The sequence below is a fragment of the Parasteatoda tepidariorum genome, chromosome 11 (assembly GCF_982258835.1).
Source record: "Parasteatoda tepidariorum strain Cologne lab strain chromosome 11, Ptep-v5.0, whole genome shotgun sequence".
In the NCBI taxonomy this organism is placed as follows: Eukaryota; Metazoa; Arthropoda; class Arachnida; order Araneae; family Theridiidae; genus Parasteatoda; species Parasteatoda tepidariorum.
The window spans coordinates 58,643,107-58,665,670 of record NC_141765.1 but is presented as its reverse complement, the minus strand read 5'-3'; the positions used below and the strand labels follow the sequence as shown (position 1 = coordinate 58,665,670).

Sequence of the window (22,564 nt, the reverse complement as noted above, 5' to 3'; positions counted from 1 at the left end):
CCTTTCATTGTTTTTATTTCTTTTTAGAGAAACAAAATATTCGAAATGAGGTTATCAATAAATAAATTACAAGTGATCATTATTTTGAAAACTTACATTTTTAAATTTTCCTAAGATTTTTAAGAACACACTCAATTTGTAAAACATTTCGATAGCGTTTTATTTTATTAATTAAAGTAGCTGAAATTATCCAATTGGAAATACCGTCAGAAATTCCGCTACCTGGCCTCGGGGTAAGGCGATTGTTTTGATATATTTTATTTTGTAATTCTTCTTAATAAATTAAATAGAGATTCCTCCATTTCACCTCAAGAAATAGTATTAATAAAGCTTTTCAAAACAAAATAGAAATTTAGAAGAAAATATTTTAAATAATATTTTAAGTTCCTTTTCCGAAACAATTTGAAATTTTCTCCCCTTTCCTCTCGCCATTATTTTTAAACAATTTTAATCAAAATTAAATGCGTTTTGACCCTTAAAAAAGTTTCAAAAAGTGTGAATATAACTTTAATTACAAATTACTTTAAACTATGCATAGGAGTTCAGTGTCTTCAAACTTAATTAATTATTAATTACTTCAACTTATGTGCAGATTATTTAAAAGTATAAGTGCAAGTCTTATTGAAAACAAGAATTAGATTAGATATTTTATAATTATGAACTGCAAGAACGCTTTAAAATATAGAATTTAAGTGACCAGTGAATTTTTTTTTATTTATTTACATGTATCCTAAATTTTTACTTGGACATTGTAAACATCATATTTATATATAGCATCATATTTAATCTAAAGATCACAAAAATTCTGAATTGTGATAAGTAAAAGCTGGTATTTATATTAGAAACTTCCGAATGATACGAGCTGTGATTTAGTAGGAAATGATCAGTCACAAATTACACTTTTGATAGTAAGGAATGTGTCTGAATGTAGAAGTACTGGAAAAGGTATGAATGAATATTATATTACTTAAAACTATTAAAACTTGTTGTTTATGTACTATACACTTTTCAAATTTAAAACTTCCTTGCACCAATTCACTGAGAATTAATATATATATATATATATATATATATATATATATATATATATATATATATATATATATATATATATATATATATATATATATATATATATATATATATATATATATATATATATATATATATATATATATATATATATATATATATAAGAGTCGACATGTCTCAAGTGCTCAAGAATATGCACTCATTTTCGAGACTTGCAAAACATAAATGAGAAGGAAAAAAAAAGTAATTTGAAAAATAAAATGTAAAGTTGCCTACGAAAAATGGAAAAGTAATAGTAAGAAACAAAGCTATAAAAACCACAGTAGCCGAGAGAGAAGAAAAGATGAAAAAAAGAACGAGAAAAACCACAGTGGACGAGAAGGGCGAATCAGGGTAAAATGCATTTCCACGTGCTATAGAGAAGTGATGAGGAACTAATGTCGTTAACAAAGGAATTAGCATTCATATGAATAGCACGAGATTCCAGGGTAACTAAATGAGCTTTTGTTTCCTCTCATTCACGTCCGGCAAGTTTAAAAATGCACGTCCATTTTTGAGCGCCTGAAAAATGTCCACTGTTATTTCCAATTTGTATATTTTTGAAGCGAATGAAGTTTTCAATCAAGTAAACTCATTATTGATTAAAAATAAGATACTAATTTTATAGTTCATTTTTAATAAAATGCCTTGTTTTTAGTATTAAGAAAAAGTTATTTTATTGGATGTAGAAATGACTATAAATATTTCTTTATTAATTCTAATAAAAAAAGTATTAATTAAAAACAAAAATTAAATATAATATTTTTTGCTCTTAGTTTTTTACTTAAGAAAATTTTTATAAGTTCTACAACTTTCAGTAAGAGATTATGTGCAAAAAAATCTGAAATATTCTAGTTTATATAGTTTAGAGATGGATCATTTTTATTAATTTAAATAAACAGCTAGCCGTGTATAAAAACATGGAATGCCTTAATTTACATCTTGAAAAGGAATAATAGACATTAATTCATGTAAATTTTAAAAATATATTTTAGGGGTCAATCTTGTGATTGCCAGACCGTAGTATTAATTCCAATGATACATAAAAAATTCATGACGTTTAATTACAAGTATGGTCATTTTACCATAACTGCCCATTTTCCCCATCCGACTCTATACAAACTTCAACTTTTATTCAGCGTTGTTAACATTTAAAAATATTGAATAAATAATCTGCAAAAATTCAGCAATTGGTATTGTAATTAACATTGTCTTTAAAAATGTGTATCATCAATGAGTAAAAAATGAAGTTGGTTCTCTAACTAAATTATTGGCTATCATTATATATATCATAAACGCTAACAAGCTTAAAGTTTTATTCACACCTGCTTATTTGTTAAGATCTTTTAATCATTTTTCATTGCATAATATGGCAACAAAGGCTCAGATCTGCAAGAAAAAGTTTAAGTAGTGGTTTTATTTTTTTATATTAATGTAGCTGCACATTCTGAAACTGGAAATCTTAATAAGATTATAAGCTTATGCAGTGGCAATTGATCTTTCATAATGATTCTGTCTCAAAAATTATAAGTCCAGATTGTATTTTTAACGTGTTCTTGGAATTTTTCTCTTCAATTAAGTTATTAAACGAGTTGTTACGTAATATCAATCCAATTAATTTTCTTTCGTTTTGGTAATAACTAGTAATTAGTACTTTGTAAAATCTGAGAAAAAGCTTATGAGTTTCTTAATCATAAAATAATTCATGGCCAAAAATTTATAAATAATAATAAATATTAATTGAACAATGATCTTTGAAATTGTATGCATTCAGAGCATTTAAGTAGGTTTGGAAATATTAGTATTATGTGGAGTAGAAGGGGTAACTTTGAACAACTTTTTCAAAGGTTTATGTTTTTCTTATACAAAAATTTTTTAATACAAATTCAGCAGGGCGTATTTTTTTTCTTTTTTTACATTTCTTTGACTTATGAAAGCAAAACTATTTTTTGAATAATGAAATAAAAAACTAAAAAGCTTTTAAAAATCTAGAAAACTGTGTGTAAAGGTACCTAATGTCTAGATGTCTTTAATTATGGCTATGACAGTTTTTCTATTTTATTTTAATCTTCTTCTTTGTGTTTATATATATATATATGTATTCTTTGAACAATATAAAAAAGTTATTTACTAAATAACAGTTATTTAAGAAAAGGAAAAAAATACTATTTAAATAACAAAAGGCTTCGATTGCTTCGGATGTTTTACTTTTTTCTTATGAATTCGAACCTTATGTCTTGAGTTTACCTGCAATAAGAGACAAGATTAAACATTTTTGAAAATAGCTATTAAATATGTCTAATTAAAGTTTCGAACTTATGCTAATTTGTCCTCATTTGTATTATATATGCTCATATTAAAGTTTATGAAAAACATAAACTGAAAAATATAACATACAGCTGCGTGTAAAAGTCCCTGGCCAGTATGTTTTTTTTTAAATTTGATTCCAATAGAAAAAATGAAATGAAAATTATTTGTCTTTCAAAACAGTCGTATGTTTCGAATACAGCCCAATATTCAGCTCTCTGAAAATTTATGTTTAATTTCTCAAATAATCCACATAAACAGACTTAAACTAGAAAAATTTCACTTCCCAAACAAAATAAATAAATTTTTCAAAATATTGCTAGTTAAATTCACTTTCAGTAGATTTTATCATCTAATTGTACTTTTGTTAAAAAAAATTAAATAATTACATTTAGTTTTTATGAATTTACTGTGTATTTCTGATATTGAAGATTGAGATTAAGATTCGTTCTGAAAAGTGCCAGAGACATTTCTCAAAGGTGCTACAGATATTCCTTAAAAATCCCCTCGTGTATTTAACTTTTTTCTGACAAGAAACAAATCTTTTGAAACAACTCTTTTATTAATAGGTATTTTAATAAAAAATATATAATAATCAAGACTACAACATTCTTTTAAATGTTTGTTGCACTAAATGATAAAACAAAATTAAATTTAACTGAAAATTTACAATTTTATTTTCATAATTCAATAAAAGCAATACTTACCTTGCTCAGGTAGCAGTGCATGAAAAAGGCTAGAATTGACTTAACTTGTACCTTTAGATCAGCATTTCTTAAACTGTGGGTCGCAATTCCAATTGGGGTCGCAAGTATTGAAGCAACGGTTGGCAAAAATTTGATATGAAACTATCAATTTTTGTTAGATCCATAACAAATTGTATATAAATTTTACAGTTTGGCAAAAATTTGATATGAAACTATGATATTTCTTTAGCCTATAATAATTTTACAATACTAACTAAAGGCAATACCTACCTTGCTCAAGTAGCAGTGCATGAAAAAGGCTAGAATTGACTTACATGTCCCTTTAGATCAGCATTTCTTAAACTGTGGGTCGCAATCCCAATTGAGGTCGAAAGTCTTGAAGCAGCGGTTGGCAAAAATTTTAGCAACTATGATATTTCTTTAACCTATAATAATTTTACATTTACCAAATAATTTTAAGCAAGGTATTAATAGTGTCTGAAAATTGATTTAATGTGTCTTTTAAAAGACTTTTTGCTATGGGGCCGCAAAGAATTTCCAATGATATCTCAAACAGCCATAAAATTACTTACATTTTTTTCAGCGACGTATTTCTTCGACATTATCATCTTTGACTACCATAAAATCAAATTTAAGGAATATTGAAGAAGTGATTCGTCTTGTGGTGCCGACTAATTTGCCAAGATTTGATAACATAATTTAAAATAAACAGGAGTACTCCTCCCCTTGATACTTAATCCTCGTATTTCAGAAGTGGGTTTTCTCTGAAGTGACCTTCTGAGTGAACTTAATGAACTAACTATGACTAATACTTAACTTTGCCCAAGAAATTGGATAGATTTTTATAATTGTATTGTATTTTTGGGATTTCTACTTATCCAAAATTTTCAAATTGTTCTATCTCTAAAAATTCAAAATTTAAAGACTTTAAACTGCAATATTATCTTGCCTTACAAGTAAAGTGACAATGTCTCTCACTTATGTGTCGGCTTTGCGCAATGCTTAAACGATTCCAGGAAATTTTCGTGAATATTATAGAGTCTCCCCACCAAAAAATTTAAGAGACCCAACTTCAAATGAACATTTAAGTTTTATCACCTGTATCCAAATAGTAATAATTTAGAGAAAGAAATTTGAAATGATCCGAACTGTTCTTTCACAAAAGTATCCCTTCTTCTTTACATTATATTAAACAAAGAAAATCTTTTAAACATCTTAAAATAGGTGTTTATACAATATTTTAAACTAGAATGTAAAGTTTTAGTCATAATTGAATGATATTTTTAGTTTTAAAATTGAGAAATAAATCCGTAATAGTGCACAAAAAAAAATGTGTGCATTATCTTCCTTGTTTGTCACCTCCAAAATATAGGAGGTAGTCGCAATCTGGGAAATATGGGCCAAATAGTTTGTACTTCAGAACTTTTTAAGCAAATTGAAACACTTTTGCACACAATTGTAAAATTTGTTTACAAAAAGATAATTCCATGCAAAAAAATAACTTTTAGTAAATATTTATAGCTCAATTTTTGCATTTCACTATGCAAAATTGAATTTTTCAAAATGATGCAAAAATTAGTATCCCTTCCAATTCAAACTTTTTTCTACCATTCTTAAATAAAATAATAAAAAACGATAAATATTTTTTCTAAATATTACTTTTTCCGTGGAATTATCTGTGGAATTTTATACTTCAAATTTTATATTTGTGTGTAAACGTTTTTTAATTCGCTTAGAAAGTTCTAGAAATATAGCGAAATACCCAAAAAGTAAAAGTAACATTAAGAGCTCCAAAAATTGGAGCGCTCTCCTGATCAAACTATTGGGACCATATTTACCAGATTTCTGCTCCTCCTTATATTTTGGGGGTCAGAAATCCAAATCCATCAAAAAGAAGGTATGTTTATTCAGAGGAAGTCCGTTTTTGTGTCTGATTTTTTAGCTTAAAATATCTTCTGCACTAACTAATTTGCATAAATGAGGTCACCTCGCGAACTATTAAGATTGAGCCCTAGAGCATATCTGTTTCCAACTGTCCTTATTCCTTATTTTACAAGATATTTCTTCATTTCATTGAATTACTTCTTAAATTAAATGTGTAACTATTAAAAAAATGAAACGTAAACTAATTCATTCAGTTTTTCTTATTGAAATTGAAAAAAATGTTCAAATAATTCAAAACTAAATGTTTGAAAAATTTCAGAGGCTAGTCCAGTTAAAGGAAATAAAAATAAAATCATTCTTAGTTAGACAGCATAAATTTTCAGTTTTCTTTCCTTCTTTGTATATTTTTTAAATAAAGTTATTTAGTCCTTAAATCATGCAATTTTAAAATTCACAATAATTTTCTTAAACCTTGTCTTTCCTAGCTTAAAGATTGAATTATTTAATGCTTAAAGTTCAGAGGTTAGTTTAATAGGTACTTAAGAAATGAACAGAATTACTTCAAAATCTAACAAGTTGTTTTAATCTTACCGCTACTTTCGCATTTCCACCCGAAAATCTACTTCAATTCAACTAGTAATCTCCATTTCAATTCGGCAAAGTCGTTTATATTTCTATTGATTTATTTTGTTACCATTTCGAAACAATAGTTTTAACCTAACCTCAAGTTGTTTATAAGAACTACATTTGGCCTCATTTCAAAAACCTTACTTTTGTGAAGAAGTAGAGAAAGCTGTTTAATTAATGAAAAAGCTCTTTTGATGCAGATAAAGATTTGCGTGAATAAAATCTACATTTTGAAGAAACTTCTTTAAACAATGCAAGACTGTTTTAAAACATCGAAATCTTAACTGTTTTGTCACTTAAAGTGAAGCAAGTAAATTAGAAACAATCTAAAACATTTTAGAAATTATGTGAGTTTTATAACTTCATGGATAACTTTTCAGCAGAATAAGTATTAAAAAAGAAGTATTAATATTTAAAATCTGTTCTTAAAACTTTAAAGTATATATTAATTACTGATAGAAATAATTTATAATTAGCAATGTTGAAAGAATTTTTCTTGTTTTTTCGGTAATTACTATTACTTTTTCGAATTATTTTTCTAGTCATTATTATTTTTATTATGTATGTCATAGGCATATTGGCATATTTTTCTCCTAACCATGTAGTTGAAGCTGCTTTAGTCATCGTGTTCTTCACCTTTTATTTTCAACTAAAAAATCAATTGTCCTTTTGATCAGTTTGTCCTATAGACATTGCACAGAGAAAAAAAAAGTCTGGTAAAATTTCCGTACTGTATGGTAATGTATTTGTGATACAAAAAAAAATATTCTGGATAATAAAGCCACAATATACTATATTTAAACCATTCTTTTGGTACTTTTTTTTAATGTGGTAGCGGTTTATCTGAAATTCTGGTTTCCAAAATTTTAGTTCTTATTACCATACATTTAGTAAGAAATACAAAACTGAAAAGCAAATTTTTCCGAATAAGAGTTTTTTATGCCATGATCTACGGTATCGTGATCAAAATGCCAAAACTTTACCATATTTACCAAATTTTATCAGATATTATAAAGCCATATTTCGTTGTTAATTTTACCGAAATCAATACAAGTCAATCAAGTGCTTCAGTAAAAATTATCGAGCGTTTTGCTGTTCCCATAAAACCATTCAGGTAATTTTGACTATAGTTTTTTTTCTCAGCGTGGTTAGTACAGAATACAATTGTGTTTTATTATTCTATTTTTTGTTTTGATTAATTTTTATTATTTATGAAAATAAAAAAGTTCTTTTAAACGAGAGTAAAAATCAAGTATAACGAATCAAGTATATCATATATATGTATATATATATATATATATATATATATATATATATATATATATATATATATATATATATATATATATATATATATATATATATATATATATATATATATATATATATATATATATATATATATATATATATATAGTTTTTTTCCGTACCAAAAACCATACTTAAGAGAGAAAAGATTAAGCCAATAAACCTTTATAATTCATAGCATCCACGCGTTCTTCCTTCCATCAAAATGGGACAAAATTCTTCAAAAATATCTTCTAATTTTATCTTTCGTGTTAAAAATAATTATTGCGAATTAATTAAAATAATTATCAGATTATTACCGATTTAGTAACATTTCATTTTAAAATGATAATATCCGTACTAGCACATGAAACTGGATGATGAAAAATTAAAGGGACGGAAATAATTAAATGTGCATCATATATCTTCAGAAAAGTTCTTCCAAGAAATCACAATTCATCATATTATCAAATTTCTTAATGCATAATTGAACTCAGCATTTTCTATCAATAAAGACAATTTCTCGGAAAGTTATAAGAAACCCTTTTCATTAAGCGATATTATGTGCGTAAGTGCTTCGCTAAATATTAACCAAGAACAAATTGTTATTAAACTGATGGATCCAAAAGTTAACAACACAAATATAACTCCTATTTAATAGGAGATCATTTTATATTTATTATTAACTATCCATAGTTAAAAATTAATCCATTAAGAGATTAAAAAATGAATTCTAATATCCCAAGTGGAAGATTTATAAAATTGAAAGAGCAATAAAAATAGAGCCAGTAAATAATTATCGAAACTAATTTGCTAACATATTTTAATATTCATTAAGATATTCGTCGAATTGCTTAAAATCATATTCAAAAGCTTGTCATTTGGAGGAAAACATTAAAATTAATTCATGGAAAAAAATTTTAATTCATTTTAATCATCAAATAATATTTATTTTGAAGATAATATGTCAAAGAGAATACATTGGAGCCATTAAGCAGCATTGGTCAACAGAAAGTTAGTTCGCGTAGTCAGTTGCTCTAAATTTGAAATGAATGAGCCTTAAGTGCGCTTCATCTAAAACCGTTCAATACAGATCAATTAAAAAAATTAAATTAAATTGTATAAATTGCTCTTTCATCTGAAATTATTCTGCGTATAAAATCTAAAAATGAATATAAAAATAAAATCGAAATCTTTCCAAAATTAATAAATTATATTTAGGGTGATAATAATCTGTTCAATAGGTTTACTATACACTCATTTTATTATTTGGTATATATTAGAGTATTAAAAGCTTATTGATATATATGATTTTTAATTAATTTATTAATTATTTTATCATTAATTATTAGTTTATAAATTATTTTTAAACGTTCAGTTGTTGTATTTTTCTGTCAGCGTCTTATTAATCAAGCAAAATGTAAGTAATATTATAATTATACACGATGATGAGAAATAGGCAAGTAAGTAAACTGCAAATTATTTTTGAAAAAAATAGATCGCTTTAGAACATTCAAATTCTTACAGTACATTCCATTTTACTATCTTTCTTTAAAAATACTTTTGTATGATTTTTAGTACGCTTGAAGTTTTTTCAAAATTAGTAATCTACTGTTTAATGATTTTAAATACTAATCCTCCTGTTCATTTTTTCTGATTCCTTCTTATTTCATAACAATATTTATTGATCTTTAAAAAAATAATTAATGTGCAGAACTTTAGGTCCTTTCTTAAGAATAAATTAAATTTTTTATTGCTAAAACATTAACTTGTCTTAAAAAAGTTATTAAATATCGACCTCGAACACATTTAGAGTTAGAGGCTGCTTGCTTTTTTGGAAGGAAAATATCTTTTTTACGTGTTACTAATTGTAGATTCAGTGCTTTGTTGGAAAAATTTTGTACCCAAGTAGCAAGTCATTAATAAAGTGAATCACATTCACAATACTTTTCTTCTGATTTGAAACCTATGATATGGTAGAAATCTCAAATAATAAGCAAAGAATATATGAAAAATTTCAAAATATTTATTTTGAAATTTTTCATATATTCTTTTAAAAGAAAAGGTAAAATAATTTTAGATTTGTTTTAATTTTTTTTTTTTTTTTACATTGGTCTCACACTTTCTGACATTCTTTAACCTCAGACCTGCCATCCATTTTGAAATTAACAACGTTTATGAAATACTCCTTATTAAGTAAAAGGCAGTATAAAAAATCACGGATCAAATTGAGGTAAAAAGTAATGGCACTCAGGGTGTTGGTACTTTTTACTGCAAAATCTATTTTTCAGAAATATATTTCGGAGCAAAAAAAATCTGATATACCGTAATTTTAACAGTAGTAATTACTATAAAACCGCAGAATCACCCTAATTAAATAAATATTACTGCAAGAATTACAGTATAATATTTTACAGTAAAATGGAATTTACGGGTGAAGCACCCGAAGTGCCGTTACTTTATACCGTAATTTGATCAGGAATTTTTTCATGAAGTCTATGCATGAAACAGGGTTAAGTAGAATGGTTATCTATAAAATAGAAACTTAAAGATATTAATAGAAGTGATCTTTAATAAGATTGTAAATTATACAGTAAAAGCATTAATAAACTAAATTATATTGGCTTAGACCAGCCTCAACCCCTATCTCAACTTTTTTTTAATCTCCAACTCAATAATCTATTTTGAAATTAGCATTGTTTATGGAATATTTATTAAAATACAAGTTAACTATTTTTTTTATTTTCGTAAAATCTATTGCCTCCAAAATGCCTCAAGCTCAATCAAATAGCAGCATTATTATATATTTTGAATAATATGAATTTTATGAAAACTTACGTTGTTTAATGAAAAATTAGATTCTATAAAAAAAAAAATAAATAAATAAATAAAAAAAAAACTTAAATTAAGTTTTTTATGAAAAAAGTTAGGTTATATTAATATCTAATCTTAAGTTTTTTTTTTTGAAAAATTGATTCGAAGTCGTTTTATATGTGCTGTAAAAAATTCTGGAACAAACTACGCTGGAATGTACCGGCTTCCAAGGAGCCGGTATTTTTCACCGAGAAATTTTACAGAACAGAAAAAATTATTTTCCGTGCATTTTTACAGCAATATTTATTGTAAAATCATTGAATCACTGTAGTTAATTAATTATTTCTGTAAAATATACGGTACTTTTATCTTACCAGTACTTTTTATCTTAATTTGATTTGTAATTTTTTACAGTGTATAATGTTATTTATGGAAAAAAATCTACTTTAAAATCAAATCTTAAGATCAAGTCGTCATAAAAATCATATCCCATGGAACTATTTCTCTTTTTTTTTCTTCAAAAAAAATATTCTTTTTGTGATATCTGAAATATGAAAAAGATATTACGTTGCTCAGTATTCTTTGAGATGTGGAAATATAAGTTTTCTTAACTTCTATGTTTACTTACAGTACATTCAACTTAAGTTTTGCACCTACCGTCAAATACCGAGGCAGGTTAACATTTTTTTATGCGGAATTTCCGGATAAGGAGGTGTACTAGGGGAAGTTTGAACTCCGGAGTTAGGGAAGTTCAATACTCAGGTACGGTTTTTCTCATATTGTTCAACAGGGTAAAGAAAGCAAAAAAAGGGTTGAACGTACTAGAGTAGCCTTAGATTTAACTAAAAAAATTTCAACTCTTTATCTCTTTAGAAGACAGAACCCTAAAAAGCCCCTTAGTTCCCATAAACTCATATGCTCGCGTTCCGATACACCTAAAACCCCTTAGAACGTTGACCCGGGGTACAGTAAAACAGGTCACAATTCAGCGCCATACTTTTACATGATGTCTTATAAGGTAGAACAAAAATTTCTATTAAGAGAGTAATATTTTTATTGAAAATGCTAAGTAAGTTTGTAATTTATTTCCTTACTTTATTTAATTTTTTTGGTAGCTGCTAATGCAATATGTATTTTATTAGCAACTTTTTTCGTAATTTTAATTTAAGTTTCTAATTTTGTTATATTTTTTTAGTTATGGTAATTTTAAGTAACTGTCGGGAGTATATTATTCTAAATTTCCATTTGTGCTAGTATAATTACTTTGTAGTAGTGTAATATGGTAACTTATTTCTATGATTAAGCGAATTGTTTAAGCCTGTTTTAATTTATGTTATAGCAACTGTTGAACTATAAAATTTTACTTATGTTATTATAGTTAGCACTTATTAGTAACTTTGCCCCCTTGTATTATATCCCTAATCTATTGAGGTTTATTTTTCGTGACTATATTATATAATCTCTTATGATATTAAACTTATTTTAAAGTAGTTTTCTATGGCACTTACTTTACGACATTAAGCAAGTTTATAAACTATTCTCCTATTTATTTTATTTATTTTGTAGTAAGTGTTGTTGCATAAGATTTTTTTAAATTTTATTATAGTCATTTATCAGCATTTTTATAATACTTATTGATTAAAGTAATTTCATAAATGATTAAGTAAAATACGTGAATTATTTCCATACTTTATTAAACTTAAGCAATCGTGACTATATTGCTATAAAATTTATTTTTTAATAATATTATCTATTTAATAGTAGTCTTTGATAGCGCTTATTTTTCAGACTAACCAAGTTTATAAATTAGTTCCCTATTATATTTAGTTTATTAAATATGTTCTAATTTCTTTTTAATTATGCTGTATCATAAAATTCATTATACATTTTGTTTTCATGTATTTCCATAGCCCTCACTACTAGGCTTTAGCAACTTCATTAATTATTTCCATAATTCATCGAACTCTATAGTTTTAGAATTTATCTTATAATAATACAATTTAATAAAAGTGATCTATAATAAGTTTTTATATTAAAGTAATATTTTAATGTCACTAATATAGTTCAGCTTAAGTAGCTTCATTCAGTACAATCCCCTTCCTGGTTCATTAAATTTGGTTTTTCCTGTCTACATTATTTTATAATTTGTTTTTTAAAATTATAAACATTTCTTGATAGTTTTTTCGCCATTTATTTCAGAAATTCAGCGATTTTAAAAATTATTTTGCAGTTTCCTTTCACGAATTTTAAAACATCAAATTTTAATGATTTTTATATTTTTATTATAAAATTCTATCAAAATTAAAAAATTAAATTCGATTTAAAAATTTATTCAAAGAGAAAAACTATAGTTATTTTTGAAAAAATTAAGAACCTAAACAAAAATCTAATTGCGTTAAGAAAAATTTCTTGCGCTTAACTAACAATCATCTGCCTTAAAATAATAATCTACTTAAATTAAATAGAGGTATTCGGATATTAAACAGGGAACAATTGCTAATAAATATCGATCCATGGTAACAAATTAGGAACCTCTATTGAAATTACAAAGTAATTAATTATTCTGGTAAAACAATCCACGTTTTCACTCAGTGATGGTGCTAAGATAAAAATGAAAAATATATTTTAGTCCAGTCATCATTTAGATATGAAAATCGTACGAATCCACCATAATTTTCATTTATAACAAAGTTTAAAAAAACTATAACTAAAACTATATATATATTATAAAGTTATAGAAATTTAAAATTGAAAAGATTTTGTTACATTGTAAAAATCTCATGAAATACTTAAATGTGCGCCAACATTTTTCTGACGCTTAAATTTATCTGTATTAGAACATTGTATTTGGAAGAAAATAGCTGTTTTTTATATTTAAAATACTTTTTTCATGATGGCACACAAAAAAGGGACGTTTTTTTTCCTATGAAAATACATATTTCATTATACATTTTATATACATTTTCTCAGAAATTTTATTTCCTTTTAAGACAGAAACTTATTTTATTTATTAAGACCATTGAGGACATATATATGCTGATTAATCAGAAGGAAAAAAACAGTTCATTAGTATTTCCTTGCATTCTTCTTTAATAAAGCAATTGTTCAAACATGTTCTTTTGCGTTCGAATGAAAACGATATTATATACTTTCCTCATAAAAAAAAACTTATATTAATTCCACGTTCTTGTTTTATTTTTTTTTTCATTATTTATTTTAAGCCCAACTTTTTCCCAATTAAAACTATTTTTCTATTATTATCAATCGTGACTATTTACGATAAATTTTTCATCATACATTTTTTTTTTTTTGCGTGAAATAAATCCTCATTGAACAATTTGTAATTTATTCAATCTTCATGTGCTATTAAAGTAAAATTATTTTGCAAATCTTATCTTCTCAATCAATGTTCCCGTGACCGCCGTTTTCCATTTATAAGTTTTTTATAAATAAATGGTTTAAAATAACAGGGAACGTAACCTAAATAGCATAAAAAGAAGTTATCAGCATTTTTTATTGCAAACAATTCATTTTCATATAAGAATTCGCAAATTTAATCTACTTTGCAAGTAGCTTTGAGGACAGAAGGTAATCAGTGAAAAAAAACTTTTTTAAAGCATGTATCTGAGATTTAAAAAAAAGGTGTTTATAAATAAATATAAACTGATACTTGGATTTATGTATCTATCCTCCTAATTTAGTTCTTACTTTTGTACTCTTCTTTATTCATAATACCTCAGCGCACCTTCTATTTTCAATATCTTAGTGTTAAAAAATTAATTTTGAATTTTTTCAGACAAGTTTACAATCACTCCTTTATAGCTTTATACAAGTATTACTAGTTTTTTATCAACATGTTTAATATATGTAATTTCTCAATCCTATCATTATTGTAAATAAATATGGCAAATTAATTAAAATTATAATCCGTTAACACTTCACTTTCAATAACACGAATCAATAGCGAGTCAAAACGCATATTAATTATCATAAAACTATAAAAAATATTATTGTATATTTTCTATAGTTGTTTTCTATAGTCGCATATTAATTAGCATAATAAACACAAAAATTCTTTCCTAAATGTTTAAAAAAGACGTATTTGTTCTCAAATTTTATGTTTAACTTTTTTAACTTGACAACTTGACAGAGTAACGACTGCCAACTTGCAAGAGTTTTCCACTCACCAAGATGTTTTTTCTTTATTTTTAGACAATTACATTTTATGACATTTAATTTCAGAAAAATAAAACATCTTTGAAATAACCACAATTATAACCCATGCAATATAGAAATAGATTTTCTATATTTTTTTTTATTAATTAGTAATATACTCCGAAAGCAATATTTTTTAATTAACTTTTTTGTTCTTGTTTATTTTCTATCTTTTCTTTTGCAATATTTACTTTCATTGTTACTAAATTACAATATACATATTGATTCCCACTGCTTAATAATAAAATTTAATATTCAAATTCCCCATGTTATAATGGATGTTTTCCGACACATTTATTAAATATATTACTTAAATATATTCATTTTCTGTCCAACCTTTAATAGAACATGAATTCTAGAGTATGGATTCTTAAAATCACATAATATTTATGAATTAATTATTGTTTTGCACTCATAAAATACTTTTGTACTCATAAAATATTTAGCATCTTCGTATTGATGCGTATGATTACTGGTTATTATTTTTTATAATGTATGCTTTATTACTATTACTTATCATCCTCTTATCTATAATTTTAATAGCCGTATAATTAAATGCTAACATTACGAAATTTTAGTGAAGCAAAAAATTTCGAATCAATATTGAAGAAATAAAAACATATTAATTTTAATAAAACATTTACAGAGAACCGGCACGTATAGACCCATGTATACGCCATGAAGTGCCAAATTATGATACATATTTAAACTTAAAAAAATCATACTTTAAGATGTTTGGGACTTCTTCGAGAAGAAATTTACACTTCTCCGCTCCTTGTTTCCAACTTTTTACACGTCAATGGATTTATAGATCTGGTCTAACGCCCTCTGACCTCTGGAGATAAGTAACGACAGCAACATTTAAAAAAATTTTGATTCTCTGAAAAATCGGTTAAACGTTGAACCAATACGTTGGTATCACGAATGATGTAAATTTGCTGCAACCATAATAAGGGGTTGAATTTATCCCACCCCCGCTCAATTTGAACCAGACTATCGTGTAATCGAATTCCAAAACAGCAATAATATGGTTAAACTTAATATAATATTAAGGTTGGCACAAATTTAAATGGTATTATGGTTAAACTTTCTCCGAATCTTCTAACAATGTGGTATTGGTGCAGCAAAAGATGCTCTTATTAAATTGATATTATTAAATATACTCCCAAGGGCCAAATATACTCCCAACTACCATAAAACCATTTTATGTCGTTTTATACAATAATTTTAAGTATGAATGAATAAAAAAATTTTGAGACTGTTTTACTCAGCATTCTATTGTTGTGTATATCGTTGTTTGAATTGCTTTGTTAAAAGGAGGTATATAATATCCTCGTTTTGTAAATTGGAAAAAAAATTTCGAATATGATAAATATATTCTTATGGTTTATTATAATTTTTGCTTCTCAACGGTACAATGTATATTTACCGTTTCCGGAGATATTTTATAAATTTGACGACTAAAATAACACAGTTATAGTTTACACATCGTTATTGAAGTGTAACAAAATTTCAGTATGACAAACACCTTTGCCTAATACAAAAACAATTGAAGTATATTATCAAGTTTTCGAGATACATTTGTTTTTGAGCTAATATATACATTTTTATGTTATATTAAATACATTTTAAATTAGTAATTAAAAATTAAAAGTATTAAAACAATTGGAAGACTTGGTAAAACGTTAGCAATGAACATACAAAATATTCAGAGATTCATTTATTAGAGATGGATATTCAGATTTTTATTAGCCACAAAAAAATGCTTTAAATTTACTTAAAAAATGCTTTAAATTAATGCTTTAAATGTTTTAAATTTACGCAATAAGCTTAAACTTAATGACACTAATTATTTTACTGTATTTTAATATATTAAAATGTGCAATGGATTTTTATTTATCGCTCAGTATAATATTTATTTTGGTACCATACATTCTAAACATGCATTTTTTAATTAAGAAAAATATGCATTTTCTTATTTTCAAATAATTTAGGTTTAGACTGAAATAGACGGTATTATTAATTAGCTTTTGTCCATTGTAAGTTTTTGCAATAGATGTTTTTCATAAATCACAGTTTATTATTTATTCTCTTTTTTTAGAAAATAAAGTGAAGAAGGTTTTTTTTTTATTGTTTATTTATACTATAGGTGCATCATAAATTTGTTTACAACGCTCTTTAAGACAATATTCAAGAATTTATAAATACCTTTGTTCAATATATCAATTTCAGATTTTTTTTCCCCTTTACTTCAGAGAATACTCAACTTCTTTTTCAATTTATTCAGAATCAAATCTAATGTTTTTTGACATCAAAGAGTTAATATATTTTTTTGAATTAATGAATAAGTTATGTAAAGTTTATGCATATCAATTTTAACACTCATAGTGGTAAAAATAATTTTAACTTATTTACTAATTTATGTTTTCTTTTAACTTTCAATTTTAATTTTATTTATAGCTGAAAAGCATCAAATGTTTTCTTCAAATATTATCTTTGTTCCATCTTAAATGCAATATTAAATTATTACTAAAAAGGTTAAGATTTTAGTATAATTTCAAAAACTCATTAATGCTTTTTTTTTATTATAGTGAGCTGCTAGTAAGTTGTGATCTATTCTTAACTTTTTTTGCATATGTCATTTATTTCGTTTTTTTTTTTTCTTTGATATTTTTACAATTGTCAACAAATTATAAATCCACTTTTGTAAATATTCATGATAATGATCTAATGATTCATTTATAACAAAACATAATATTCATATCATTACTTCTTAGTTATTTTATTTATTTATCAAAAATTGACAACAGGCAGTATTGTTAGTTAATATCATGTTCAAATTTTAATTTACCTTGACCTATTTTAACTGTTAATATCATTTTTAATTTTCTCTTATCAAAAAGAAAGTTTTTTTTTCTTTCTTGTTTCAACATTTCTCAGTTATGAAATAATATTAATCACTTCCATTCAATTAATTAAAAGCTTAAATTAAACCAATGTATATTTGCTCTTTGTTTGAGTACTTCAAAGAAACATTATAATAGGCTTAAGCATTGACAGTATTTCCGTTGTTAATTTAAGTATCATTTTTGTTATAATATTATCTAATATATTTTAATCTGGTGCTTATATTGATTTCATTTGTTGTATTTCTTTGCTTATTAAAATAAAGTTTGTTTTTTCATTACTTAGTGTTTTGTTTTTACTTATAATTGTATCATTTTTACTTCATTCTTTATTCGTCACTCTTAAATAAATACTGATAGTAAACTTAAAAAAAGAAATCAGAACTGCAAAAAATAAAACCGAACAATATTGTATAAATATATATATATATTTATACAATATTGTTCTATATTTATACAATATTCAATATTGTTATATATAAGAGGAAATATATATTTAGATAATATTATTCTCAAAACAGAAATAGAGCGTATATAGTAAGGACTGAATATCGTAGTTTAAGAATAATTAAAGCTTATTAAATATTTAAATAAATAAATAAAATAAAAAATTTGAAAAAATAAAAAGAATTATCTTGAAAACGCAACATGGTTTGATAAATAATCAAGGTTTTGATTTGGTGGTTGTAAAAAATTATGTGGCTGTATAAACTTAAATAAAAAAAGTAGCAGAAAAATTTATGACACAGTAACAAATAACGTCATTTTTTAAAAAAAATACATAAATTTCTTTTTATTTTAGTTTTTCACTCAGATTCATACATTTTATCAAACCACTAAAAAAAGCATGCTTCACTAATAAATCAACAAATAAAAAAAGCATATTTTTCAAAATAGCTAGAAGAAATAAATAAAAAGAAGTCAGTTATAAAAACTATAATTTCAAATCTTTACACCAGCTTATTAACGATATGCCACTTAAAGAAATAAAACTATTACATAAATCTTGCTTTTTTGAAGAAACATATACCACGAATTATTTTTAATTAAACTACATTCTTTATTATCATATATATATATTTTTCCCCTACATGACATTCCATTAACCATTCAATTCAACATAAAGCTAAATCTTATCTAAATTCATTGCATAACTCTTCATTTTTTTGAAGAAACTCTTCATTTTTTTTAATTTTTTTATGACTTTTTATATTACACTCATCACAACCTAAATCTTAAACTTGATTAAAAATTATAACATATTTTTTTCTTTATTAAAGAAAAATAAATGCCTCGATTATTTTTTTATTATTATTATTACTGAGCAAACATTTTTTAGGATTTTTTTTCTTTTTTCTATATGACAATACAGTCATGGCAAGATAAAGCGCAAACTTAAATAAAAATTATTACTCAGTTCTTCCTTTATAGAAAAAATAATAATTGCCCCTTTTTTAATTGAACAAATCTTTTTTTTTTTTATATATGTATAATTTTTTTTTTCAATATGACATTTTATAATGCATTCATTTCAGCTTAAAGCTAGAATCAATTCTTTACATCCACTGATCCATGTGAGAGAAAAACAAAGACCGCATTCGCTGGGCTCCACTGCCTTTAAACAGCAAAAATATAAAAGGGGTGAAAATGCAATAAAGCAAACATAGCGGAATAAAAACAACAACCACACGCTTTTCCAGTTAGGAGGGGGGGGGGGGTAACGCTTAGAAATTCAGGAACGAGGCTAATGTATGCAAGCATTCCTGCAAAAAAGAAAGAATTAATGAATTGGGGTAATAAGCTTCCCCCTATTTATGCTAACGAGCCCCTTTTTTTTACACCAGATTATGCGCCGATTGAAAACAAAAGCACCTCCTTCCTGCTGGAGAGTTCTAAGCGTGGAGGTGGCACCACCCCTTTACAACACACATCCCAGAACCCCCTGCATAATGAGAAATTGCGTGTGGGGGCGTCATATACCACACACCCCCGCTCCTCCACACTCACTCTTTTCTCCTCACTTTTTTCCCAGTATCTTTACTCTAAAAAGAAACTGCCTTCTCTTTTCCTTCTTCTCTCCTGTTTTCTCCTCCGGATAATTTACTCTCTTCGCTCAGTTCAGACGGAGAAACTCTCCTCGTTTATGCTGTCAACTCGGATTGAAGACTCCGGTTTTCACTGCCCTTGAACTGTGGTTTAATGGGCGGTTTGAGGCTTTCCTTTTGCTTTTATGCAACTAATATTTTCGGAAATGAATTTCGCTCTGTGATCGAGAGTTGCATTTATTCTTCAATATGTAAACTACCTAGAGCTTATCGAAGAGCCCGTTAACCCGTTTTGAAAGTTGAATGTCATAATCATTTCTTCAATAGGCTTTATTTATTCGCTTTCATTCTATTTTATTTGATTTGTAATCGATATCAAATTATTCAGTTAAATTTATCGCGAAGATTGTTATTAAAATCGCTTCGGAATTTCGGTTTTTGATGTTGTGTAAGGGATACGCTTTATTTTATGTTAATAATAATATGTTTTATTCCTTAAAAAATGTTTTGCTTAAAGTGAGAATCGGGTATATACTATGACTATATGCATTGCTTATAAATTATAAAAATTTTATAATCATTTCGAAAAAGATATTTACGAACTTAAAACAAAAAAATTTCTTATAAAGTTTGCCCAACATCATAGACTTTGCTTACGCATCACAGTGACTATGTTGAAATTAAATAGTATAAATTATTAATATTTACTACTTTGGGAATGTATTACACTGAAAAAGCTATCACTAACTTAAGTAAACACTGTTTCGCAATAAAAACTTTGCACGTATAATTTATTATAACATTCAATGCAGTTTGTAAAATTCGATTTTTTTTTTCAATTTTTAAACCAAATATATAATTTTTGCGCAAATTATTGTCGCATGCGTACTACAGTTTAAAATGATTGTTAAAATACTTCTTTGAACTTTAACTCAGATTTCGACAGAAAATATATTAAACCAATTGAACTTTGAACGCAAGAATGTTAAAATTTTTCACATTACAAATTAGACACCGGTTTTAAAATAGCTATTCTACGTATTTAATTTATACGTTTCTATTAATAATTTCCTTTATTCTAAAATCATCTATAATAAATTAATCGTCCAATTTACTGAGAATAACTTTTACATTAGAGTAATAACTGAACATGAAGGAACAGAATTAAATTTTTAAAAATTTTTAACATACGAGAGTTACTAAAATTAAGGCTTATTATAATTAACTGCAAATAGAATCGCCTCCTTGAATTTTAAGAATATCTTTTAACAGGAATAACATTAGTTATTCTTTGAACGGTGTAATAAAATAACATTAATTTTGAACGCAATACAATTTAGCGCATTTTTTATAAAACATTTTAAGTTATTATTAAGGAAGCAATTTAATTTTACAAATTTAAATAATTTAGCAGTTGAATAAACTAAGTTCTATTATTTATAATAAATCTGTCTAACTGTAGAGTCATAACTGTATTTGAATCATGTTCCTTTAATGAGCTTAAAATAAATTACAACTATTTAGCCATCAGTGCAAAGAATTTTAAATTGTACTTACTGTAAAATAATATGCTTTTCTCATTATCTAAAATATGTACATACCATTAAGTTAAAATTATAGAGTTTAATACATGCCAATAATAGCCCGCGATCATTTTTGTCTCAGTTACAGGTTAAACAAATAATAGGTTATTTTGCTAGCCGTTTCTGTAAATTTCACACAACACGAGCAAAACCACAATTATTGATTACGGGTCAATATTATAAAAGTTTTGTTTTCAATTTATGTTTTGTTTCAATTCGATGCAAAAATGTTTTGATCTTTTTTTAATCATTCATAAAAAAATAATTTTAAAAATATTAATAATTTTAAATTTATAATGACAAAATTTTTAATAATTTGTTGCAAGACAGTTGGAGCCATTTTCCACATCAGTACAGTATTTCTACTTTATTTAATGTAAATATATGCATATAAAAGTCAAATGATATCATATATTAATAACAAAAATATATTTCACCTACAACTTTACAGTTTTATAACATTTAATTCATTCCCAACATAAAGTTTTACAAGTTTCGATTCATTAAGAGCATTCAATTTTTCAGGTTTATATACATTTGCAACAACCAATTTCAATACCTGTAATTCTCTTTACCACATTATCAAACAAGTATAAGTGAGGTAGTAAATTTCAACATACTGCAATTTTAGCAAAATTTTGCTTTACATTTTTTTCTAAAATAAAACCCTTAAGTTATTGAGTCATTTCTGTTTAATTTGATTATTGAAAGTACTTATTAATTCGTGTAAATTTTGATTTCAATTTAAAAAAAATTTCAATTCAACTAAGAATTGTCCTTCAAAACCAAATATGCAAATGCAATTTGTGTTTAAATGCAATCTATATTAAATAGTAGATTTTATTCCATTTGTATAAATTCCAGTCATACTTAAAAATAAAGAAATTAAACAGAGCCTGATTTGTACCTCGGTACACAAATCGTATGCTGTGGGTTTATTTTTGGAGATCCGCAAACATACAAAGCCAATTTCCCGACCATGTTTTATATTAAAATAACTTTAAAAAAAACACGAAAAAAATTTGAATTCTTAGATGGATATTACGCAGAAAATAATTCTAGTGAGATTACTGTACATATAATACAGAATACTGATAATATAGTACTGTTCTGATAAT

At 25.5% G+C, this 22,564-nt stretch overlaps 1 protein-coding gene across 9 annotated transcripts in view; it reads left to right on the top strand.

The window, feature by feature from the left end:
- Positions 1–22,564, top strand: part of LOC107450919 (uncharacterized) — a 653,937-nt gene that overhangs the window by 333,404 nt on the left and 297,969 nt on the right. The gene's annotated exons all lie outside the window — the stretch shown is intronic.